General features: G+C 38.2%; 1 pseudogene; it reads left to right on the top strand.

Moving 5' to 3' along the window:
- Nucleotides 1-23,331, top strand: part of LOC121023589 (piggyBac transposable element-derived protein 2-like) — a 44,113-nt pseudogene extending 20,782 nt beyond the window's left edge.
- The last annotated feature ends 3,099 nt before the right edge of the window (nt 23,332-26,430 follow it).

Here is a 26,430-nt window from a genome sequence, read left to right as displayed (position 1 = left end):
TTCTGTTTTTTTTTTTTTTTTTGATGTTTTCAAATTCCACTTCAATTTATGACACTCTCTTTTAATATGACCTAACTTTTTTAGAATAGTAACATGCATAATCGTAAGTTGGATTTTGATTTATCCTTGGTGTGATTTTTTCTGAGGTTTAGTTAACTGTTGAAGCTGAAAATTCATGACCTTGGTAGGTTCAGCTTTCTCTTGTTTGTTATTTTTGTGTTTTAGATGACTGATATGGAAAGGATATGAGGGCAGAGGTGACTAATGAGGCACATTCCACATGAAATTTTCTAATGACAGTAGCCAAGTCTTCATCCAAGCCTTCTGAGAAGGCAGAATTTAGTAATGCATTATTTTGATGATCTTGAAAACTCACAGGAGACCTCCCTGAAAACTTTAAATTCATAAAAATAAAACATGCACTCTCCTGGTTTATGTTTATATTGTTGAATTTTAGTCCAATTGATTTTTTAGGGAATATGGTAGATATTGCCTGAGATAGTCTACGAACAATATATCTGCCTCTTTCTAAACCTGTTGATTCATATTTAGGAAATTCCTCCACAGGGTTTTTCCATTTATATTTTATCCATTCATACCTTGGCTTTGCTGTTAGAACCAGCATATGTATAAGTTGCTATAAGTCATGAAAACCTGGCTTGTATGCCTTTAAAATAAGGTCAAATTCCTGAACAAAACTTATAGGGTCCTGCAATGCTTTGGGGACGTCCTTAGTCAGATTTTTAGGTTCTGTCCTTGTTCAGGGAGCATAAATAAGGGCTGGTTCACCTTTCCCTATAAATGAGCTTTTAGACCTTTTCCCTAAATGGAGCCGCAATAAGCTTTATATCTTTGGTAGCTAGATTATGAGGCTTAGAACTTTCAGAAGAAAAAGATTGTGGGGGTAGGGTAAACAAGTCAACCGAAGAGTGCTCAGTTTGAAGCGGGTATAGAAAAGTAGGGAGAGAAGGAATTTCAGTAGCTGTTTGGGGCACTTTATCCAGTTTTTCTGTCACTTCTAAAAGTATCTAATTAGTTTCCTGTAAGGAAAACAGTTTTTCATTATCTTTTTTTTATTTATATATGAAATTTATGAAATTTATTGTCAAATTGGTTTCCATACAACACCCAGTGCTCATCCCAAAAAGTGCCCTCCTCAATACCCATCACCCACCCTCTCCTCCCTCCCACCCCCCATCAACCCTCAGTTTGCTCTCAGTTCTCAACAGTCTCTTATGCTTTGGCTCTCTCCCACTCTAACCTCTTTTTTTTTTTTCCTTCCCCTCCCCCATGGGTTCCTGTTAAGTTTCTCAGGATCCACATAAGAGTGAAACCATATGGTATCTGTCTTTCTCTGTATGGCTTATTTCTCTTAGCATCACACTCTCCAGTTCCATCCACGTTGCTACAAAAGGCCATATTTCATTTTTTCTCATTGCCACGTAGTATTCCATTGTGTATATAAACCACAATTTCTTTATCCATTCATCAGTTGATGGACATTTAGGCTCTTTCCATAATTTGGCTATTGTTGAGAGTGCTGCTATGAACATTGGGGTACAAGTGCCCCTATGCATCAGTACTCCTGTGTCCCTTGGATAAATTCCTAGCAGTGCTATTGCTGGGTCATAGGGTAGGTCTATTTTTAATTTTCTGAGGAACCTCCACACTGCCTTCCAGAGCGGCTGCACCAATTTGCATTCCCACCAACAGTGCAAGAGGGTTCCCGTTTCTCCACATTCTCTCCAGCATCTATAGTCCCCTGATTTGTTCATTTTGGCCACTCTGACTGGCGTGAGGTGATACCTGAGTGTGGTTTTGATTTGTATTTCCCTGATAAGGAGCGACGCTGAACATCTTTTCATGTGCCTGTTGGCCATCCGGATGTCTTCTTTAGAGAAGTGTCTATTCATGTTTTCTGCCCATTTCTTCACTGGATTATTGGCTTTTTGGGTGTGGAGTTTGGTGAGCTCTTTATAGATTTTGGATACTAGCCCTTTGTCCGATATGTCATTTGCAAATATCTTTTCCCATTCCATTGGTTGCCTTTTAGTTTTGTTGGTTGTTTCCTTTGCTGTGCAGAAGCTTTTTTATCTTCATAAGGTCCCAGTAATTCACTTTTGCTTTTAATTCCCTTGCCTTTGGGGATGTGTCGAGTAAGAGATTACTACGGCTGAGGTCAGAGAGGTCTTTTCCTGCTTTCTCCTCTAAGGTTTTGATGGTTTCCTGTCTCACATTCAGGTCCTTGATCCATTTTGAGTTTATTTTTGTGAATGGTGTGAGGAAGTGGTCTAGTTTCAACCTTCTGCATATTGCTGTCCAGTTCTCCCAGCACCATTTGTTAAAGAGACTGTCTTTTTTCCATTGGATGTTCTTTCCTGCTTTGTCAAAGATGAGTTGGCCATACGTTTGTGGGTCTAGTTCTGGGGTTTCTATTCTATTCCATTGGTCTATGTGTCTGTTTTTGTGCCAATACCATGCTGTCTTGATGATGACAGCTTTGTAGTAGAGGCTAAAGTCTGGGATTGTGATGCCTCTTGCTTTGGTCTTCTTCTTCAAAATTACTTTGGCTACTCGGGGCCTTTTGTGGTTCCATATGAATTTTAGGATGGCTTGTTCTAGTTTCGAGAAGAATGCTGGTGCAATTTTGATTGGGATTGCATTGAATGTGTAGATAGCTTTGGGTAGTATTGACATTTTGACAATATTTATTCTTCAAATCCATGAGCAGGGAATGTCTTTCCATTTCTTTAAATCTTCTTCAATTACCTTCATAAGCTTTCTATAGTTTTCAGCATACAGATCCTTTACATCTTTGGTTAGATTTATTCCTAGGTATTTTATGCTTCTTGGTGCAATTGTGAATGGGATCAGTTTCTTGATTTGTCTTTCTGTGGCTTCATTGTTAGTGTATAAGAATGCAACTGATTTCTGTACATTGATTTTGTATCCTGCAACTTTGCTGAATTCATGTATCAGTTCTAGCAGACTTTTGGTGGAGTCTGTCGGATTTTCCATGTATAATATCATGTCATCTGCAAAAAGCGAAAGCTTGACTTCATCTTTGCCAATTTTGATGCCTTTGATTTCCTTTTGTTGTCTGATTGCTGATGCTAGAACTTCCAGCACTATGTTAAACAACAGCGGTGAGAGTGGGCATCCCTGTCGTGTTCCTGATCTCAGGGAAAAAGCTCTCAGCTTTTCCCCGTTGAGGATGATGTTAGCTGTGGGCTTTTCATAAATGGCTTTTATGATCTTTAAGTATGTTCCTTCTATCCCGACTTTCTCAAGGGTTTTTATTAAGAAAGGGTGCTGGATTTTGTCAAAGGCCTTTTCTGCATCGATTGACAGGATCATATGGTTTTTCTCTTTTTTTTTGTTAATGTGATGTATCACGTTGATTGATTTGCGAATGTTGAACCAGCCCTGCATCCCAGGAATGAATCCCACTTGATCATGGTGAATAATTCTTTTTATATGCCATTGAATTCGATTTGCTAGTATCTTATTGAGAATTTTTGCATCCACATTCATCAGGGATATTGGCCTGTAGTTCTCTTTTTTTACTGGGTCTCTGTCTGGTTTAGGAATCAAAGTAATACTGTCTACATAGAATGAGTCTGGAAGTTTTCCTTCCCTTTCTATTTCTTGGAATAGCTTGAGAAGGATAGGTATTATGTTTGCTTTAAAGGTCTGGTAGAACTCCCCTGGGAAGCCATCTGGTCCTGGACTCTTATTTGTTGGGAAATTTTTGAAAACCGATTCAATTTCTTCGCTGGTTATGGGTGTGTTCAAGCTTTCGATTTCCTCCTGATTGAGTTTTGGAAGAGTGTGGGTGTTCAGGAATTTGTCCATTTCTTCCAGGTTGTCCAATTTGTTGGCATATAATTTTTCATAGTATTCCTTGATAATTGTTTGTATCTCTCATGGATTGGTTGTAATCATTCCATTTTCATTCATGATTTTATCTATTTGGGTCATCTCCCTTTTCTTTTTGAGAAGCCTGGATAGAGGTTTGTCAATTTTGTTTATTTTTTCAAAAAACCAATTCTTGGTTTCATTGATCTGCTCTACAGTTTTTTGAGATTCTATATTGTTTATTTCTGCTCTGATCTTTATTATTTCTCTTCTTCTGCTGGGTTTAGGCTGCCTTTGCTGTTCTGCTTCTATTTCCTTTAGGTGTGCTGTTAGATTTTGTATTTGGGATTTTTCTTGTTTCTTGAGATAGGCCTGGATTGCAATGTATTTTCCTCTCAGGACTGCCTTCGCTGCATCCCAAAGCATTTGGATTGTTGTATTTTCATTTTCGTTTGTTTCCATATATCTTTTAATTTCTTCTCGAATTGCCTGGTTGACCCACTCATTCGTTAGTAGGGTGTTCTTTAACCTCCATGCTTTTGGAGGTTTTCCAGACTTTTTTCTGTGGTTGATTTCAAGCTTCATAGCATTGTGGTCTGAAAGTATGCATGGTATGATTTCAATTCTTGTAAACTTATGAAGGGCTGTTTTGTGACCCAGTATATGATCTATCTTGGAGAATGTTCCATGTGCACTCGAGAAGAAAGTATATTCTGTTGCTTTGGGATGCAGAGTTCTAAATATATCTGTCAAGTCCATCTGATCCAATGTCTCATTCAGGGCCCTTGTTTCTTTATTGACCGTGTGTCCAGATGATCTATCCATTTCTGTAAGTGGGGTGTTAAAGTCCCCTGCAATTACCACATTCTTATCAATAAGGTTGCTTATGTTTATGAGTAATTGTTTTATATATTTGGGCGCTCCGGTATTCGGCGCATAGACATTTATAATTGTTAGCTCTTCCTGATGGATAGACCCTGTCACTATTATATAATGTCCTTCTTCATCTCTTATGACAGCCTTTAATTTAAAGTCTAGTTTGTCTGATAGAAGTATGGCTACTCCAGCTTTCTTTTGGCTTCCAGTAGCATGATAAATAGTTCTCCATCCCCTCACTCTCAATCTGAAGGTGTCCTCAGGTCTAAAATGAGTCTCTTGTAGACAGCAAATAGATGGGTCTTGTTTTTTTATCCATTCTTATACCTTATGTCTTTTGGTTGGCGCATTTAATCCATTTACATTCAGTGTTATTATAGAAAGATATGGGTTTAGAGTCATTGTGATGTCTGTATGTTTTATGCTTGTAGTGATGTCTCTGGTACTTTGTCTCACAGGGTCCCCCTTAGGATCTCTTGTAGGGCTGGTTTAGTGGTGACAAATTCCTTCAGTTTTTGTTTGTTTGGGAAGACCTTTATCTCTCCTTCTATTCTAAATGACAGACTTGCTGGATAAAGGATTCTCGGCTGCATATTTTTTCTGTCTAGCACACTGAAAATCTCGTGCCAATTCTTTCTGGCCTGCCAAGTTTCAAAAGAGAGATCAGTCACGAGTCTTATAGGTCTCCCTTTATATGTGAGGGCACGTTTACCCCTTGCTGCTTTCAGAATTTTCTCTTTATCCTTGTATTTTGCCAGTTTCACTATGATATGTCGTGCAGAAGTTCGATTCAAGTTACGTCTGAAGGGAGTTCTCTGTGCCTCTTGGATTTCAATGCCTTTTTCCTTCCCCACTTCAGGGAAGTTCTCAGCTATTATTTCTTCAAGTACCCCTTCAGCACCTTTCCCTCTCTCTTCCTCCTCTGGGATACCAATTATGCGTATATTATTTCTTTTTAGTGTATCACTTAGTTCTCTAATTTTCCCCTCATACTCCTGGATTTTTTTATCTCTCTTTTTCTCAGCTTCCTCTTTTTCCATAACTTTATCTTCTAGTTCACCTATTCTCTCCTCTGCCTCTTCAATCCGAGCTGTGGTGGTTTCCATTTTGTTATGCATTTTGTTTAAAGCGTTTTTCAGCTCCTCGTGACTGTTCCTTAGTCCCTTGATCTCTGTAGCAAGAGATTCTCTGCTGTCAGCTATACTGTTTTCAAGCCCAGCGATTAATTTTACGACTATTATTCTAAATTCACTTTCTGTTATATTATTTAAATCCTTTTTGATCAGCTCATTAGCTGTTGTTATTTCCTGGAGATTCTTCTGAGGGGAATTCTTCCGCTTGGTCATTTTGGATAGTCCCTGGCGTGGTGAGGACCTGCAGGGCACTTCCCCTGTGCTGTGGTGTATAACTGGAGTTGGTGGGCGGAGCCATAGTCAGACCTGATGTCTGCCCCCAGCCCACCGCTGTGTCCACAGTCAGACTGGTGTGTGCCTTCTCTTCCCCTCTCCTAGGGGCGGATTCACTGTGGGGTGGGGTGGCCTGTCTGGGCTACTTGCACACTGCCAGGCTTGTGATGCTGGGGATCTGGCCTCTTAGCTGGGGTGGGTAGGCAAGGTGCACGGGGGCAGGAGGGGCAGGCTTAGCTTGCTTCTCCTTAGGTGATCCACTTCAGGAGGGGCCCTGTGGCAGCAGGAGGGAGTCAGATCCGCTGCCGGAGGTTTGGCCCCGCAGAACGCAGAGTTGGGTGTTTTCGCGGAGCGGAGCGAGCAAGTTCCCTGGCAGGAACTGGTTCTCTTTGGGATTTTGGCTGGGGGATGGGCGGGGGAGATGGCGCTGGCGAGCGCCTTTGTTCCCCACCAAACTGAGCTCTGTCGTCCAGGGGCTCAGCAGCTCTCCTTCCCTTTGTCCTCCAGCCTTCCCGCTTTCTGAGCAGAGCTGTTAACTTATGACCTCCCAGCCGCTAAGTCGCGCTTGCTGTCAGAACACAGTCCGTCAGGCCCCTCCGCTTTTTGCAAGCCAGACTTGGGGGCTCTGCTTGGCCAGCGAGCCGCCCCTCTGCCCCGGCTCCCTCCCGCCAATCCGTGGATCGCGCACTGCCTCGCTGCCCTTCCTACCCTCTTCTGTGGGCCTCTCATCTGTGCTTGGCTCAGGTGACTCCGTTCTGCTAATCCTCTGGCGGTTTTCTGAGTTATTTAGGCAGGTGTAGGTGGAATCTCAGTGATCAGCAGGACGCGCGGTGAGCCCAGGGTCCTCCTATGCCGCCATCTTCCCTCTCCATCGAAAGAGAGAATTCTATCATGTCTTTCACAAGTTACTAAACACCAGTTAAAGAATACTTCCCATTAAGATGGTTTAGACTTATAGTTGGCTCTCTTCAAATGTGCACATAAGAAAATCAATTTAGACATGTCAAAAGAACCCTACTTGGACCATCTAAGGCTCAGGTTATACTTGGTTAGATCTTCCCATTTATATAATCACTTGGAGGTAGAGGATTCACATGTGTTACAGATTGCCAGAGTTCCAGTGAGTGGGTGTTGATTTCTTGGGTTTGTTCTACCTTTGATGGATGGTTCCCTGTTCCTTTTGATTTCAGTTTAATTTTAGAATAGTGCTTGAATAATGTCTAAGGATGTAAAATGTGGTGGATCAAGAGTGTGCTGCTTATTAGTGTCACTTCCATGTGGCAGTGATGTACTCTTGTGTGAGTCCCAGTTTCTTCCACTGGCAAATTAATACAGCTGTGGTAGCTCAGGGGATGATGATCAATCCTTTTGTCTGCATCCCTGAAAAAACCAATCTTTAATTACCTTGTGAGATGGATATTCCTATGGGACCACTACACATCCCAAGGAATATCCTCATATACTTTCAGTAAGCTTTTAGTCACCTGAAAGTGCCTTTTGGATGGATGGAGCAATTGTCCCTTCTCTTCAGAGATGAATGACTCAGCCTTTCATATTTTTATCCATGATTTTATCTAAGCCTTATGTTAATAACATCAATTAGTATAATGCCAAATTAAACAACCAATCCATTTTAACTCAATTCCTCCCAGAAAACATAACTGGTGACTTTAGTAGCTCAAACAAAAGTCAGGACCTTCAACTCAGGTTGAGTCTGGATCAGGAGAACTTACCTAACATATGTGAGGCGCTTAGGGGTCAGAGGAGCACAAAAGATCTGTGCTGGTACTAAGCTCCAAGTTCCAAATGATCTTCGGGTGATCTTGGGTGACTTGTTCTGATAACCTGCCAACTACACCATGAAATCTTGATGTAAAATTAGCAAAAATTTTCAGTTTTTCCCCCCTTAAAAGAAAAAAAAAAAACAGTACTATTTGACCCCAAGTGATGACAGCTGCCCAGCATACAAAATCTTCAAAAAAAAAAAAAAAAAGACAGTGACCCTGAGAGAAAATTTTTAATGCAGAGGTTATACATGTTTTGTTTTGTTTTGTTTTGTTTTGTTTTGTTTACATCAGAGTTAGAATTTACCATGATGGAAGACATTCCAGAAGTTACAAAGTTTGTCTTTTGCTTTCAGTATGACAGGTTTGCAAGCTTCAGAGGAATGGGAACATAGGGAGATTTTTACTCTTATTTTTAGTTAGAAATGTTTATTTTATGTTATTTGTTAATGAAGCATATACATCATGTGTGCTCAGGGCAGAGATACAGCCTGTGGGGCACCTGGGTGGCTCACTTGTTAGAGTGTTGAACTCATCATTTTGGTTCATGTCATGGTCTCACAGTTTCTTGGGTTTGAGCTCCACATCTGGCTCTGTATTGATGGCATGAAACCTGTTTAGGATTTTGTCTCTCCCTCTCTTTCTGCTCTCCCCCCACTCATGTTCTCTGTGTCTCTCAAAATAAATAAATAAATAAAGTTAAAAAAAAAAGAAATATAGCATGTACTTTGGTGTTTGGTTAAGTCATTCTGACCTTGGTGAAATTTGAAAGTATAGCTTCCTTGAGAGCCAGAAATAGAGCCCACAGTATTAAAAGTTGAACTTTTCATACTCTATTTCACTTAGAATAATACTCCCTAGTTTCACCCATGTCTTTGCAAATGGAAGATTTCTTTTTTTTTTTTTTTGATGGCTTATTGTGTGTGTGTGTGTGTGTGTGTGTGTGTGCGTGCGTGTATGTGTGTTTCTCACATATTTTTCATCAACTCATCTATAGATGGACACTTTGGCTATTTTAATAATTTGGTTATTGTATATAATGCTTCTATTAACACTTGAATGCATCTACCTCTTTGAACTACTATTTTTGCTTTTTGGGTAAATACCTGGTGATGCAATTGCTGGGTCATAGGATAGTTATATATATATTTTTTTACTTTTTGAGGAATCTTTTTTTCAAAGTGGTTGCACCCATTTGCATTGTTATCAACATTACAAGAGGGTTATTCTTTCTCCACCTCCTTGGTAATACCTGTTATTTTCTGTGTTGTTAAGTTTAGCCATTATGACAGCTGTAAGGTGATATCCCATTGTAGTTTTGGCTTGCATTACCCTGATGATGAGTGATATTGAGCATCTTTCACATATATGTTGGTCATCTATATGTCTTCTTGGGGAAAATATCAGTTCATATCTTCTGCCAATATTTAACTGGATTATTCATTTTGGGGATGTTGGGTTGCACAAGTTCTTTATATATTTTCAATACTAACCATTTATAATATATGTCATTTTCAAATATCTTCTCCTATTCCATAGATTGCCCTATAGTTTTTTGTTTTGTTTGTTTTTACTTCTTTCCTTCTCTGTGCAGAAGATTTTTTTTTTAATTTTTTTTTCCAACATTTATTTATTTTTAGGACAGAGAGAGACAGAGCATGAACGGGGGAGGGGCAGAGAGAGAGGGAGACACAGAATCGGAAACAGGCTCCAGGCTCTGAGCCATCAGCCCAGGGCCTGACGTGGGGCTCGAACTCCCGGACTGCGAGATCGTGACCTGGCTGAAGTCGGACGCTTAACCGACTGCGCCACCCAGGCGCCCCTGTGCAGAAGATTTTATTCAGATATAGTACCAATAGTTTATTTGTTATTTTGTTTCCCATGCCTTAAGAGACATGTCTTAGAAAGAAGCTGTTGTTGCGAATGTCAAATAAGTTACTACCTGCACACTCTTCTAGGATTTTTATGGTTTCAAATATCACAATAAAGACTTTAATCCATTGGGAATTTATTTTTATGAATGTTGTAAGACAGTGGTCATATTCATTCTTTTACATGTAGCTGTCCAGTTTTCCCAACACCATTTGTTGAAGAGACATTCATTTTCCTATTGGATATTCTTTCCCACTTAGCTGAAGAATAATTGGCCATATATTTGGGGTCAATTTATAGGTTTTATATTATGTTCTGTTGACTTATGTTTCTATTTTTCTGCCAGTACGATACTGACCACATCACTAGAGATTTGCAATATAGCTTAAAGTCCAGAATTGTGACGCCTCCAGCTATACTTTGCCTTTTTTAAGAGTGCTTTGGCCATGTTGGGTCTTACAAATTTTGGGATTGTTCGATCTCTGTTAAAAATGTTGTTATATATCTATTTTTTAGTTTTAAATAGTTTTGGTTTATTTTTGAGAGAGAGGGAGAAAGAGAGAGACAGAGTTTGAGCAAGGGAGGGTCAGAGAGAGACAGAGACACAGAATCTGAAGCAGGCTTCATGCTCTGAGCTGCCAATATAGAGCTGGACACGGGGCTCAAACCCACAAATCATGAGATTATGACCTGAGCCGAAATCATACACTTAACCCAGGTGCCCCATTTTTATTGATATTTTTATAGGGATTGAATGAAATGTGTAGATTGCTTTGGGTAGTGTAGAAATTTTAACAATATTCATTTTCCTGCTCCATGAGCATGGAATGCATTTCAATTTCTCTGTGTTTTCCTCAATTGTTTTCCAGCAGTGTTTTATAGTTTTAAGAATACAGGTCTTTCACCTGTTTGGTTAAGTATACTTAGGTATTGTGTGGTTTTGGTTCAATTATAAATGGGATCAATTCCTTAATTTCTTTTTCTGCTGCTTCATTATTAGTGTATAGAAATGAATTTTGTAAATTTTTTAATGTTTATTTATTTTTGAGAGAGTGAGAGACAGAGACAGAGGCAGAGACAGAGAAAGCATGAGTGGGAGAGGGGCAGAGAAAGAGGAAGACACGGAATCCAAAGCAGGCTCCACTCTCTGAGCTGTCAGCACAGAGCCTGATGCAGGGCTCAAATCCATGAACCATTAGATCATGATCTGAGCTGAAGTCAGACACCCAACCAACTGAGTCACCCAGGCACCCTGAAATGAAACAAATTTCTAATATTGATTTTGGATCCCATGCCTTGGCTGAATTTGTGTATCAGTTCTAGCAATTTTTTTGTTGAATCTTTTGTTTTTTCTATCTAGGGTATCATGTCCTTCGTGAATAGTGAATTTTGACTTCCTCCTTACCAATTTGTATGCCTTTTGTTTCTTTTTGTTGTCTGACTGCTGAGGCTAAGAATTCCAGTATTATGTTAAATAGCAGTGGTAAGAGTGCTCATCCCTGCCTTGATCCTGACTGTAGAGGAAAATCTCTATTTTTTCGCCATTAAGGATGATATTAGCAGTGGGTCTTTCATATATGGCCTTTACGATGTTAGGGAATGTTCCATCATACATACCTTGTTGAGGGTTTTTATCACGAATGGATGATATATTTTGTCAAATAGTTTTTCTGCTTCTATCAAGAGCATCAAATGGTTCTTATCATTTATTTTATTAATGTGATGCATCACATTGATTGATTTGCAAATATTGAAGCATCTCTAACACACAGGAATAAAAACCATTTGGTCATTGTGGATAATTCTTTTAATGTACCATTGAATTCAATTTGCTAGTATCTTGTTGAGAATTTTGCATCGGTGTTCATCAGGGATACTGGCCTATAATACTTCTTTTAAGTTGGGTCTTTGTTTGGTTTTGGAATCAACATAATGTTGGCTTCATAGAAGGAGATTGGAATTTTCCTTCCACCTCTATGTTTTGGAACAATGAGAAGAATAGGTATTAAGTCTGTAAATATCTGGTACATTCCCGTAAGAAGCCACCTGGCCATGGAATTCTGTTTCTTTGGAGATTTTTGAATACTGATTCCATTGTTTTGCTGCTTATGGGTTAATTAAACATTTCCTTTTCTTGCCTTTTAACTTTCAGTAGTTTGCATATTTCTAGGAAATTTTTTCCATTCTTTACAGATTGCCCAGTTTTTTGAATGTAACTTTTCATAATAGTCTCAGACTTGTTTGTATTTCTGTGGTGTTGGTGTGATCTCCCCTCTTTTCATTTGTGATTTTATTTATTTGGGTCCTTTTTTTTTTTCTTTTTGATAAGTCTGGCTAGGATGTTATCAGTTTTATAAATCATTCAAAGAACCAGTTCTTAGTTTTCTTGATTTGTTCTACTGGGCCTTATGTGTTTTTTTTTTTTTTATATGTTTATTTCTGTTCTAATCTTTATTATTCTCCTTCTTCTGCAGGCTTTAGGCTTCATTTGCTGTTCCTTTTCTAATTCTTTAGGTATAAGATGTGTCTGTCTGCTTTTAAAGAGAAGCTTGATCCAAATATAACAATAAATAAAAGTAACAAATATAAACAATAAATAAATAAATAAATAATCTGATAAATGGATAATTTTTTTTTCTGTATCCAAAAGTAGAAAACAAAAACAAAAACAAAGAAATATACATCCTTTTTCCCTGAGAACTGAGGCTTTGCAGCTCTCTATGATAAGTAGACTTGGTGCATGCAAAGGTTTTGTGCTGGGTTAAGACCTGCTGTGCTGATTCTCAGACTGACTTGCCTTACTGAAGATGTACCTTCATGGTGCAAGGGGACAGATCTTGGTTTAATTTGCTCAGGTGTACCCTTGTTGGCAAGGTTTTGCTCACTGAAGTCCACCAGTATTGATGGGTGAGGGGAAAAATGGTACTTCCCCACAATCTTATCTTGAGCTCACACCTGCCAACCTTCCTAAAATCATCAGAGAAGAGCAAATGATCACTCTCTCAGTGTTCTTGTTTTTTGTCAGAACCTTATCTTCACCCTGTTGTCTCTGAGGTGTCTGCCTGCCAGGCAGAACAGCGCTAAATTGTTTTATCACAGATGCAGGTGGGTTTTAAATCTTCAAACTTCAGAGACTCCTGCAACATGGACCTGTAATGATTCTCTGGGGGAGAATATTGCTGTGGTATGGAAAAGTGCTGGCTTGTCATAGAAAATGGTCACGTGACCACACAATGGCTCAGAATTTATGATAAAGCACATCAGAAAGTCAGCACCAAGCCTCACTTCTCTCAGTCAGCGACTTTACTCCTATGCTGGTGAATGGGGCAGCTCAGTGGGGCCCAAAGATTCTTTTGTCTCTGGAAAGGTCATGCCACCATTCCCAAATGCACTCCACAAAAGAGAAATTTTGTCCCCGTGTGACCCAGGGGATCCTCAGACCACAGTGCCCACTCCCAGATCTCTGCCCTTCTTCCCCACCAGAGCACCACTAAGCCTGACAGATGCGACCCTAGGAGTCGTCTGGAACTCTAAAACTTCATTCAGACTTTGTGCTCTGTTGTTTATAAAGATTTGTGATATTAAGCCACTCTTCTTTTCCTAGTCAATGGTTTTGGTAAAGAGTTTCCTTATGTAATCTCCTGTGTGTGTGTGTGTGTGTGTGTGTGTGTTCACTCTTTTTCCACTTTTTCTCACTTTCTTTCTCTTTCACTCTTCCACTCTTCTCTCCATGATAAGGACTTCTTCCCTTCCACACTGCCTACAGCTCTTTTCTCTCCCAAGCCAACTCTCAGCAGATCCTACCTTCTACTGTCATAGACTCTAAGTCTAAAGTTCTCTTTTGGCCAGCAAAAAAAGTGTACACAGGATTAAAGCAAGAGATGGCTAAAGTCTGGGAAAAGACAAGAGCCCAACTAAGTGTCCTTGCTCCATATTTATTCAGATCAGAAAGCTTACAAGTGTGATGAGCAGACAAAGAAACTAGGAACATTAACTTGGGGACATGAGGGAAAACGGTTTTTTTTTTTTTTTTTTTTTTTTTTAAGATATACAGTGGTTGGGGTTTTGGTCTATATAAAGTAAAATCTGGGTGCTGGGCAGATGGGTAGATGGTTGATAACAGCAGACAGGATGCACCGTGCCTATTTATCTTTGCTAGCTAGGGGATGAGACAAATAGGGGGAATAATCTCATGGTTAATAAGGCACCTTTTCTTTTGTTAACCATCTCCATTCTGGGCTGCTTTGCCTACAACACAGCAGTCAATAGTCAAATTCACCAATTTACTTAACCTGGCCCTATTCTCCTGTGAAAGCAGCTTTTCTGCTATAGTACTAAACTGGGGTGTTTCCACCCTGAATATCTAATCTTGTTTATTTCATATTCCTATGTATTGGGCACCTTTGTGCCTTTTCTATTTCAGGTCTTTGTCTCTCCCTCTCTATTCTGGTGGCTCTACACCCCCTCTCTATTTTGGGGTGCCTTTACACCTCCCTATTTCTGTCACTTTTGTGCCTCCCTATTTTAGGGGTGCCTTTGAACCCCCCTATTCTTGGCATGCCAATCTGGTTTACCAAAACTCGGGTGTGAGCATTTTCTGGCTTTGTATTTATTTTCTTTAAAAAAAAAAATACTGTTTATTTTTGAGACAATGCGAGAGAGTGCAAGCAGTGGAGGGGCAGACAGAGGGAGACACAGAATCAGAAGCGGGCTCCAGGCTCTGAGCTGTTGGCACAGAGCTGGACATGGGGCTCAAACTCACAAACCATGAGATCATGACCTGAGCCAAAGTCGGACGCTTAACCGACTGAGCCACTCAGGCACCCCTATATTTCTTTATGACTTGTTAACCCATTGGTGAAAGCCTGTGGGATTCCTAAGCTTATCCTCTACATTCTAACAGGTGGTCATTTTTCTGCTTGTAGATATGCAGCTTTGTTCTTTTAGTCCTCAGATTTCTTGTGTGTTCAGAATGATTTGATATTTATCTAGCTGTATTTAAGGGGCAAGACAATCCTAGGGTCACGCTGTTCCTCTACCTTTTTAACTGCTCCTCCATTCATCTTTGACGGGCATTTGAGTTGCTCCCACCTTTTGGCTATGATGAATAGTGCTGTTAGGAACTTGGGGTGTCTCTTGGAGACACTGCTTTTAATTATTATTATTTTTATTATTATATGCCCAGAATTATTGCTTCATATATAAGTTCTATTTTATTTCATTTTTTCAAGATCCACCATACTGTTTACCTATTGTTGTACCATTTTATATTCCTATGAACAAGGCACAAGAGTTCTAAATTCTCCGTATCTTTTCCAGCATTTCTATTTTTTTAATTGTCTTTTTAATAGTGATCATCTCAGTGGCTGTGAGGTGATATCTCTTTATAGTAGTGGTCTGCATTTTTCTAATGATTAATAATTTTAAGCATCATTTAATATACTTACTGGTCATTTTGTATCTTCTCTAGATAAATGTATCTACACAGATTCTTTGTCCACTTTTTAAATCTGACTGTTGTTGGCAGTTGATTTGCAGAGGTTTTAGTATATTGTAATTTAAAAAAAATGTTTATTAATTTTTGAAAGAGACAGACACAGATGGTGAGCAGGTTAGGGGTAGAGAGAGATGGAGCCACAGAATCTGAAGCAGGCTTCAGGTTCTGAGCTGTCAGCACAAAGCCCACCTTGGGGTTCAAACCCACAAACTAGGAGATGATGACCTGAGCCGAGGTTGGATGCTCAACCAACTGAGCCACCTGGGTGCCCCAAGTTTTTGTATATTCTAGATATTAACTTGTTATCAAATATATGTTTTGCAAATATTTTCCCCATTCCATTAGTTGTCTCTTCACTCTCTTAATTGTATCCTTAGATGCACTTCTAAGTTTTATGTGTCCTCATTTGTCTACATTTGCTTTTGCTGCTAGTGCTTTGGTGTCATAATCAAGACATCATTGCCAGATCCAATGTGAATCTTTTCTCTGTTTTCTTTGAAAATTTTTATAATTTTAACTCATATTTAGGTCTTTGAGACATTTTGAGTTAATCTTTGTATATGATGTAAGGTAAGATTCCACCTTTATTGTTTTGCATGTAAAAATCCAGTTTCTTCAACACCATTAGTTAAAGAGACTGTCTTTTGTGTACTGAGTAGTCTTTGTATTTTTTTGAAGATTACCTGACCTAAACATAAGGATTTATTTCTGGCTTTGTTATACTTTATTGGTGTATATATCTGTCTTTATACCAGTGCCAAGCTGTTTCGATTTCTTTAGCTTTGCAATATGTAATGAAATGAGGCAGTGTGGATCCTCCAACTTGGTTCTTCCTTTCCAAAATTATTTTGGCTCTTTGGGGTCCCGTGATTCCAAATAATTATAGGATAGATTTTTCTATTTATGCAACCAAAAAAAGTACTATTGGGATTTTGATAGAGATTGCACTGAACATATAGATTGCTTTGGGTAGTAATCACATTTTAGCTGTATTAAGTCTACCAACCTATGAACATAAGATGTCTTTGTATTTCTTCGTGATTAGAACAAAATTGCTTTGGTTTGTGTTTGTCATTTTCAGTGTACTATTCTTTCATCTGTTTGGTTAGGATTCTTCCTAAATATTTTATTCTTTTAAATGCTGTGGTAAATGGAGTTGTGCTCTAAATTTTCACTTAAAATTGTTCATTATTAATGTAGAGAAATGCAACTGACTTCTGGTGTGCTGATTTTGATTTCTGGAACTTTGCTGAATTTGTTTATTACTTCCAAGTTTTGTTTGATCTTTAGGATTTCTTCATGAGATCATATTATGTGCAAACACTATTTCTTCCTTTCTAATTTGGGTGATTTTTACTCATTTTTCTTGCCTAATTACTCCACCTAGGATTTCTAGTACTGTGTTTAATAGAAAGGCCAGAATAATCAATTTCATCTTGATCCTGTTTTTAAAAGAAAAACTTTCACCCTTTCACTATTTCATATGATATTAGCTGTGATTTTTTTTCATATGTGATGTTTATTAAGTTGAACTTGTTTCCCTTTATTCCCAGTTTGTTAACAATTTTTATCACAAAAGTGTTGAATCTTGTTAACTGTTTTTGTTTCTGCATTATATGATATGAACATATAGGTTTTGTCTTTCATTCTGTCCACATGGTATATTACATTTGTTGATTTTTTTCTCATGTTGAACTATTCTTTCATTCCAGAAATGAATCCCACTTTGTTGTAGTGTATAATCCTTCTAATGTAGTATAGAATTTACTTTGCTAATAACTCTTTCTGGAGTATCAGTATTCATCAAAGATAATCGTCTTTAGTTTTCTTCTTGTATCTTTGTCTGAATCTAGTATCAGTGTAATTCTGGCTCAGTTATTGTATTTTCAGCTCTGAATTCTTTTTGTTGTTGTTTTTTTAAAATGATTTCTACCTTTTTTCTGCATTCTCATTTTGTTCATGTACTTTCTGGTATTGTATAGTTTTTTTTTTCTATATGTTCTCTCATTGAATACCTTTAACAAATTATTTTGAATTCTTCACCAAGAAATTCAGTAATCTCCCTTCCTTTATGATCTATTTCTGTAGTTTTATTTTGTTTCTTTCATTGAGCCATGTTTTCTGGTTTCTTTGTATGCTTGTAATCTGTTGTTGAGACTTGGCCACTTGAAAAAACAGCCTCCTCTCTCAGTCTCTATGGACTGTTTTGTTTTGTTTTGTTTTGTTTTCAGGGGAATACTTTATATGTCAGCCCATCTAGAAATTTGGGACCTCACCAACATTTTCTGGTGATATATTCTCTGGACTTGAGTGTGTACTTTAATTGTCTCAATTATCATAAGCTGCTTGTTCCTAATTTTTTCTCAGGAGTTTGTAAATGTTTTTTCTCTCCCTGTTTTCTGTTTGTAGAACTTTTGAATTTCTGTAGCTCTGGTATACTGTGACACTTGCCTACATTTTCTCGATTGGATCTCGATAGGATCATTTGTCATCTAAAAATTTATGCCCTTGAAGGAGTCTTGGCACTAGGCAGGGAGACACTAGAAAAGACCAAAAAAAAAAAAAAGTTCATATTATAAGAAAGAGAAGCCTAAATAAAGGAACTTTGATAATTTTTTTCCAGTCCTTTCTTGTCATTTGAAGAGAAATTTGAGTTCTTCCACTGGTTCACAAGAATAAGATGTCATATTAGCTGGCATAATAGTTTCCTGTGAGGAAGGTACAGGTTTAATTCTTGATACAGGAGTCCATGATCTTTCTATCTAATTTTATCTAATCTTACTACAGTGCGATCACATAATATGACCAGTAGGGGCCCTTCCAGTTTGAAGTTAAATCACCTGCTGCATTAGACTTCCAATCCTTTAAACCATGTCTCCTGGGTTTATATTGGATGTGTTTCTAGGAACTGTCAGTTCAGGTTTAGGGAGGATATGCTTTGCATATTCATTTAGAGATGTATGAATTGACACAGCTTCAAGTGAATAATTTAATAAAATAATATAGTCTTTTTCTATCAATAGGTCTACAGTGAGAAAATGGGTTTCATATACAATTGTTGGGGGAATCACCTAATGAGGGAGCACAAGGCAAACTGACAGGCTGAAAACACCCCCTATCCCCAGGTGGGATATGTCTACTATTCCTCAGGCACTTTTGTCCGCCAAAGAACAAAGGAAAGGGGGAAATAAATGGCTAACTGATAGTGATCACAGTCATGCAAGACAAGAGTCTCCATCAGTTTACAAATATCTCAGTAAATTACAAGAAAACAGCAATCTTATCAATAGCCTAATATTCAGAAACCTATAGAATTAATTTGTAATGCACCAATTTTGAATCTGAGAGACCATCAAGGAGGGGATACTGATGCAAACGCTTGAGGGTTTATTTGCAAGCTCCAGCTTGGGCCCAAGTATACCTGACACAGCAGAGCTGGGACTTGGACCCCTAGGTTAAGAGGCATAGCAGTTTTATAGGGGCCAGTGGCCATTGAGATTGTAACACACACAGAAAGTTGCATAGTCATGTCAGTCCACACGCAGGTGGCCAATTGAATTACAAGTTACCCTATAGTAACTGTTTGAACTAGCTTATCACTCTGGTCAGAATTGATGTATTGATGTGCAAGTTTGGTGGGCAAAAGCAGGGTTTGCATTCTTTGGCGGTTAGGGGTTCCGCACTCCTATATGAGCTGGTTTCCAGTAAGGGTGTGCTCAGCGGCTTGACTAGGGTGGGGGAGTGTCTTAAGCAATAAGTGGGTGAGTACATGAGATGGTGGGTGTAGCACAAAATGGAGTTAGTCTTGCTCTGCTTGTCCAAGGGTAGGGGATTTTTGTTAAATTCCTTGGATCCCACAAATTTTCTGGAGCCCCAATATCAGCCTCCCCTCCATAATGATGTGGGAAACAAAGGCAGAAGGAAATAGATAGAATTAAATTTCCTTATAACCTGCAGGCCATTGGCAAATACCTGAGTCAGGCAGAGTAAAAAGTGTCCCCAGGAACTCCCTAATGTCTTAATGTTAATGCTTTGCTAGAGGGAAAAACAACCTAGCTTGACAATAGCTAGGCCTGCAGTAATCTCTGAGTCTTCTTTATAATGTGAAAATCTCTTTGGAAACTTCCCTTTGACTTTACTTCCCCCAACTTCCATATATATAACCAGTCTCTTCACAGATTCCAGGAAAGCTCTCCTTGCCCATGAGTCCTGTCCCCACGCTTTAATAAAATCATCTTTTTGCACCAAAGACATCATTAAGAATTCTTTCTTGGCCATCAGCTCTGAATTCCAGGAACCCCACCATCATCCCCAAACCTCGTCAGTATCATTTAGAATTTCTCCTCTTTCATTAATAATTTTGTTGATTTGGGTTCTCTTTCTTTTTTTTTAAAGTGTAGATAGGGAAAAATCTGTTATAAGATGGCCAACAGGACTGATAGCAAAAATTCTAGAGTCCAAAAAAAGACTCCTTTCCAAGTTCTATCCTACCCCTCTTGTTGCACGTGCCAAATTATTGCTAATGCAGAATGCAGAAGAAACAGACTAAAAATTGTTCCTTCTGTAAGGGTTAAATTGTAGTGTAGGGCTAATGCTTAGCTTGAAAAATAACAGCTTTGTTTTGACACTGAAGGTTGGGAGATAACAGCCTTGCTTTGCTCTGGTAAACTATGCCTCATACCCTTGTAAATTAGGCTTCACCAATTAGGGAAATAAAAGTTCAAAGAAAAGAGCATCAGAGGCAGGGTCAAGGAGATCCACTGGTTGCAACTTAGAGGCAGAAAGTCTAAAATAAACACCTCATTAGGCAACTGTTTCTAACTCATCTGGAACCTGTTTCTTTGTTCTGTTCCCAGGTGATGATAAAACAATGTGATCGGTTATAAAAACTCTGTACCCCGGCTGTTCGAGGCCGCACTCTTATCAAGAGTGTTGGTCCTGATCGGTCGGCCTTGCCTCTCATTGTAATAAACTTTGTTGTGACTGTCACTGGTGCCCATAGCATTCTGTTTCAGGAGTCGTGTGGATGCAACACTTCTGCTTATGCTCAGGGCTCAGACCTCTGGAGATTGATTTCCTTAGAGCCCGATCATGTAAAATAAATCTCCTGCTTTCCAAGATCTCTGAGTGCCACTTGGTTCTTTGGGTGATCCAGACCAGTTCCCATAACAGTGAAGCTAGAAGTTTGTCCATTTTGTTCATCTTTTCAAAAAGCTAATTCTTAGTTTTCTTAATCTCTTCTATTGTTTTCCTTTTCTCCATTTTATTTATTTTTTGCTCCAATCTTTTATTTCTTTTCTTATGCTAACTTTGGGCCTAGGTTATTTTTTTATTGTTCCTTGAGGTATGAAGTTATCTTTTTTTTTTTTTTAATTTGGGATCTTCTTATTTTCATTATGTATGTGTTTATAACAATAAACTTCTCTCTGAGAACTGCTTTTGCCGTATCCCAACTGTTTTAGTATGTTGTTTTTCCTATATTATTTGTCTCAAGATACTTTTTTATTTCCCCTTTAATTTATTCTTGGATTCATTGGTTGTTAAGGACAATGTGGCTTTATAATGAGTACTTTATATACCTAAGGTTTCTTTCCAATACTGTGTTCAAAAGGCAACCACATGTGGCTATTTCAATTAAAATTACATAAAATTAAAAATTCAAGTTCTCAATCACACTAGTCATATATCAAAACTTTAACAACCATATATGCCTCATGGCTAACATATTAGAAAGGGTTGATACAAAACATTTCCATCATTACAATAATTTTTGTTAGTAATGCTGATCTAGAATAGCAGTTGTCAGCCAAGAATAATTCTGTACCCCATTGATGTTTGCCATGTCTAAAACTTTTGTGGTTTTCACAAGTAAGATATTTGGTATCCTGTTGGTATCTAGTATATAGAGGCCTGGGAGGTACTAAACATCCCATAGTACACAAGACAGCCCCCCATAACAAAGACTCATCCAGGCGCACATGCCAGAAGTTATGATGGTGGAAACTGTGACTTAGAATGTGTTTTGTTGTGAGGTGTAAGGTGGGTATTTTGTTCTTTCTTCCCCTCTAATTAGCCAATCAACTAGATACTATCTCCTGTGTGTATGCAAATTATTACCCTCTGGTTGCTGGTGAAGCTTAAGCTAGAGATTTTTTTTTTTTCTCTTAAATGGTGGACAAAGTCCTATTGCATTGTTAATTAAGAAACTTTTTTTTTAATTGACTTATCTCTTATTACAGATTCTTTGTCTCTGCACATAAAGACGACCCCACGTTCCCAGTTCATCTTAGTTTCAACTTCAAGTTAAGTGCTGTTTGATGAAAGGCTTTATGCAAGTAATTACTCCTCTCTTTTTGAAAGGCCAAGCCTATCACATTTTAAGCCCTTAATCTTGCTGGCCTCACTAAGCAAAGGAAGGAGAGGAGACAAGTGACACTCAGGAAAAGGTGAGGTGGACAAAGCAGTGCATGTGGTACTGAAGTGGCTTTTAGCTCCAGGATCTACATGTGATCAACAAATGTGATTTACTCTCCTCATCTCTTAATGCACAAGATGGTTGCTAATAGGGTTTCTCAGTTTCTGGAAGCATTCCCACTCTAAGGGTATGAACTGCCACATGTAGAAGGCATTTGGAGGCAGGGGGCAAGCAGCAGCTGAGGTAGTGAGACTTGTGGAAACCCAGGATGTTAAGCCTGGGTCTACTGTTACAAACCAGGAGAGACTGGGGGACATGTGAAGATGGTTACTGTCCCCTAATAACCTCAATCTGTCCATGGGAAGGACTTCAGGTTTCTTATCCTTGAAAGTTGGGCTCTCTTCCTGGCCCACACAAAGCATGAGAAATAACTCACTTCCCCAGAGGTCAGACCTATGTAGCCTATCCAAGGAGGAGGATATTTTGAGAAACATCTCCCAATTCACATGCCCATCTTGTGCCTGATGCAATTAGAAGGGACAGATTTGAACTGGTCTTCTCACGCATACATGCATTTTGCAGTTAACAATAAGCTGGACGATAGTGATAGGTTTGTCAAAGTCAGGGCTCTCATTGTCTGGATTAATTGCAATTTCCAGAAACATGCACCCCTAGAAGAGTTCTACAGCTTTGGTGAGTCCATGTGTGAATACTTTGGGCACCAGGGATCCAAGCAGCTGCCTATTGAGAAACCCATGGAGCTGGGCTACAAGATCTGGTGTGGAATAACCAGCAGGGGCTATCTTGTGTGGTTTGTGCCCTCACAGGGCATGCTGTTCACCAAGTCAGACAGGGGCTTGGGCTGAGGAGGCAGTATGGTGGTAAATTTTGTGGATGTTCTTCAGGAGCATGGCTGTCTGCCACAACACATATTTTTTGACAAGGTTTTTATAAGTGTCAAACTCATGTCCATTTTGAGGATAAAGGAGGTGAAGGCCGCAGAAACTTCATGAATACAGGACTGAGCAAAGTCCCCTCAAAGATCACAAAGGATTTTAAAAATGAAGAGCGAGTTCATTTGAGTATAAAGTTGATGAGAGTGAGGAGATCATTGTTTGCTGCTAGCATGATAGCAGTGTGGTCAACATCTGCTCCAATGCTGTGGGTATAGAAACAGTGGGTATGACCAATTATCATTCAGGAATAATCAAAGCACAGAACCAGGTCCGCCAATCATCCCTGGTAAAGCTGTACCAGGAAAAGGTGGGTAGTGTCAGCAGGTGGACCAGAATATTGCCAAGTACAAAGTGAAGATCCGAGGCACAAAGTGGTACTCAAGCCTCATTGGCACTGACCTCTGCAATGCATGGCAGTTACACAAGATCTGCAGCCATGATTCCCAAGCAGACCTCCTGGCCTTCCAGAGATATGTGGCCTGTGTGTATCTAAACAGCAATGTGACAAGGGAAATGAAACAGGAAGCTGGAAACTGAGAGCCACTTTGGCATGATTGGACACTGGGTCATCAACCAGGACAAGATCTAGTGTGCTCTCTGCCACTACAGTGAGAAATGCCATAAGAGTGTCCATTCCAAGTGCTTCAGAAAGTACCACATACAGTGATGTACAATCGGGAGAAGGAGCCCTTTGGGTGTTTCATTTATAATGAGATGTTGACACCTAATTTCATAAAGCAGACAGAGAACTTGTGTTTTATTTGTGTTGGAAAAAGGAGAACTGAATCCCTAATAACTTGGTTTTGTATTTTCTCCCCACTTCATTACTATTACCTTTTACTGTCTTTTATGTTGCCTATATGCACCATAAATTAATATTTATATTAGCAATAATAAATATCTGTAAATGTATAGATTATACTGTCATTTATTTCAAATTATAGGGCCTTTTCTTTTTCTTTTCAAACTTTGATTTTAAGTTCACTTAGTTAACATACAGTACAATATTGGTTTCAGGACTAGACTTCATCACTTACATGTAACATGCAGTGCTCATGGTAACAAAGGACCTGTTAACACCCATCACCCATCTAGCTCGTACCCCACCCACTTCCATCCATCAACCCTGTTTGTTCTCTAACAATCTCTTATGGTTTGTTTCCTTCTCTCTTTTTATACCCCTTCTCCAATACGTTCATCTGGTTTGTTTCTTAAATCCCACATATGAGTGAAATCATATGGTATTTGACTTTCTCTGATTGACTTATTTTGCATAATACATTCTAGTTCTTTCCAGGTTCTGGCAAATGGCAAGGTTTCATTCTTTTTGATGGTTTTGATGGCTGGGTAATCTTCCATTTTATATATGTGTATATAATACACATATATTTTATATTTTATATATGTGATATAAACACATATATTCAATTATTTATACATATATATAAACGCATATATTCAATTTCATTCATCAGTCAGTGGACATTTGGGGCCCTTTATATTCAAATGAAACTTTTGCTTTGGATTATTGCTGACTCCTTGTAAGGACAAGCAAATATAGCTGAAAACTTTAGAGAAACTTTCATGAATAGTAAATGGTTTAATAATTGTTTGTTTATAATAAAATTCATTCTAATAATATAAGCCTGCAAATAACTGTCTATTTCCATCAAGTCTAATATAATTATGTATTTTTACAAATAAAGACTTGAAACTAAGAAATACTCCTACTATAGATTATTTTTGATAATAGGGACAATTCTATAAAATAATTGAAATTTTAAGTGAAGAAAAATATTTAAAATAGACTAATTTAATTGGCTTTTTGTTTAGGTCTATTATCTAACCCCTTCATTTAAAAGATTAGAAATCCAGAACTCTGTGAGAATTTTACCAAGACCTGACATCTAGGAATAATTTATAAGACAGAGGAGTCAAAAGGAAATATTTAGTAAGTAACATGTGAAGAGAAAATGTGTTCCATAGCATGCTTGTGAGGACTTCCCCCACTTTGAGAAGTTGGTGGTTGTTTTGGAGATGGTGGTGGATGAAGCTAGTTCAGGGAAAGAGGCGCAGGTTGCATAAAGGTGAATTGTCGCTGTTTTTCCAGTTATAAAAACAACCTGGATGGAAGATGAGTGGAAGTGAAGACACAAAGAAGTTTTTACAGTATAGTCTTAGAAAATGAAGTCTGCATTGACTATTTTATTTCCTGGTTTTGTGTCTGAGCTTCGACACATTTCACCTGAAAACTCGTGTAAAGGGGAAAAGTCTGTGTTTATTGGTAGGAAAACCAGAGTCTGTGTATTTGTAAGTTCTTGAAAATCTTTTCCATTTTGTTAATATAAGCTTTCCACTTCTGGCTCTGTTAGCAATATTAAAATGTGTGAAACATTTTGAATGTGTGGGAAAGTCCATTTTGTTTATTGTTATTAAGTAGATGCTTGGTTTGGTGAACACAGAAATCAAAGATGGAAAGACTGGATAACCCCAAGAACATGATAACATAGATTTAATCTTAGTGAGAATAGTCCATACATGACAAAGGAATGTCAGGTACTTTTAAATTCCAACGTGAAAGTGGACTCAATTGACAGAAACTGCAGAAAACTGGATGTACCAGTCTACACTGGGGCTCATACTTGGTGGATGACTGAGTGTGCAGAAGAGTCAGTTTTGACAGCAACTTGGTGGCTCTCTCACTGTAACTCAAACAGCTTTGATTTACAACTTCTTGCTGGTGTCCTATGGAATAATTCTGAGAAACTCTGGTGTCAAACATTCTGAAGAAATTCATTCACTGTTACATTAAATTAGAAATATATCTGGGCAGCTCTTCTTGTACAATGCTACGAGGTACTGATGGAGTAAGAAAGATTCGTTCAATTGACTGGATATGTTGTTTACATAATAGCAAATATCCCCATAGTTGGAATCATTCAGCTTGTAGTGCCAGTTATATGCACCTTTAAAACGTTAGCTCTTAGCATTTCTTAGAGCTTAATATAGTGGTTAGTGAGATTGCAGGTAGGACAAGATATAAAATCTTTCTGGAGGTAAGGAATATTTCATTTCTGAGGTTCCAGTGAAAGGGTAAATTGCTTGGATTGTTTGTCTATATCCTTAATTATTAATATGGGAATTAATTAATATTAGGACATGAAAAAGTAATTTTCTAATAATTAAATTACATATAATAAAATGGATATTATAAAGAACCCCCAAAGGTAAACGGTTATTTTCTTTAGAGTGAGGAATATAAAAGACTCAATTATATTTTTTCATAAAATGTATAAAAATATAAAACTTATTTCAGTGAACGAACATTCAAAAATGTTCTCTCTGCAACACTTTATTTTTTAAAATATATTTATTTAAATTTGAGTTAGTTAACATACAATGTAGTATTTGTTTCAGCAGTAGAACACAGTGATTTGTCACTTGTATATAACACCCAGTACTCATGCCAACAAGTTCTCTCCTTAATGCTCATCACCCATTTAATCCACCTCCCTAACCACCTCCCCTCTAGCTACCCTCAGTTTATTCTCTGTATTTAAATCCCTTATGTTTTGTCTCCCTCTATATTTTTATCTTAATATCCCTTAATTCCCCTTGCTTATCTGTTGTGTTTCTTAAATTCCACATAAAAGTGAAATCATATGATATTTATCTTTCTTTGCCTGGCTTATTTCACTTAGCATGATACGCTCTATAGATTCATCCATATTGTTGCAAACAGTAAGATTTCATTCTTTTTTATCAC

Source organism: Herpailurus yagouaroundi, unplaced genomic scaffold (genome assembly GCF_014898765.1).
Source record: "Herpailurus yagouaroundi ecotype Mexico unplaced genomic scaffold, PumYag 566, whole genome shotgun sequence".
In the NCBI taxonomy this organism is placed as follows: Eukaryota; Metazoa; Chordata; class Mammalia; order Carnivora; family Felidae; genus Herpailurus; species Herpailurus yagouaroundi.
Note: the sequence above shows the minus strand (reverse complement) of the source record. Positions and strands in the feature narration are given on the sequence as shown.